The sequence below is a fragment of the Equus przewalskii genome, chromosome 11, assembly GCF_037783145.1.
Source record: "Equus przewalskii isolate Varuska chromosome 11, EquPr2, whole genome shotgun sequence".
NCBI lineage: Eukaryota > Metazoa > Chordata > Mammalia > Perissodactyla > Equidae > Equus > Equus przewalskii.
The window spans coordinates 25,802,926-25,803,731 of record NC_091841.1 but is presented as its reverse complement, the minus strand read 5'-3'; positions in this window follow the sequence as shown (position 1 = coordinate 25,803,731).

Sequence of the window (806 nt, the reverse complement as noted above, 5' to 3'; positions counted from 1 at the left end):
AGGGGGCCTCGGGACCTCCCAGGGGAACGCAGGCTTATGCAAAGTCAAGGCGGCAGGAAGTGCAGCCAGCTGCTGGCCTCAGCGGCTTCCTAGCCCAGAAAGCGGCACTCCGGGAGCAAATGAGGAAGTTTTATTCCTGCCCCAGAAGCCGCCCAGGCCCAGACAGGGATCTAGACAGTTGACTGCCACCATGGACAAGTGTGGTCACACACCACACAATGATTCGGTTGACGACAGACTGCACACTATGGTGGCCCCAGATCAGCATCACGCAGCCGAGGTGTACGGCACTCACGACGCAGTCACCTAACGACCATCTCAGAACGCAGGCCCGGCTTTAAGCCACACGTGACTGTGATACAAACCTCCTCCTTTAAGCTCGGGTGACAGCAGGAACTCTTTATTTTTAATTTGGTTATTTATTTAAAAGAAAAATTTTTTTTTTTGAGAAAGATTAGCCCTGAGCTAACATCTGCCAATCCTCCTCTTTTTGCTGAGGAAGACTGGCCCTGAGCTAACACCTGTGCCTATCTTCCTCTACTTTCTACGTGGGACACCTACCACAGCATGGCTTCTTGATAATCAGTGTGCAGGTCTGCACCTGGGATCCGAACACGCAAACCCTGGGCCACCGAGGCGAACATGTGAAATTACCGCTGTACCACGAGGCCGGCCCAGGGAGTTCTTTAAAAACTGAAACGAAGGGCTGGCCCGGTGGCACAGTGGTTAAATTCACACATTCCACTTACGCAGCCCGGGGTTCACCAGTTCGGATCCCAGGTGCGGACATGGCACTGCTTGTCAAG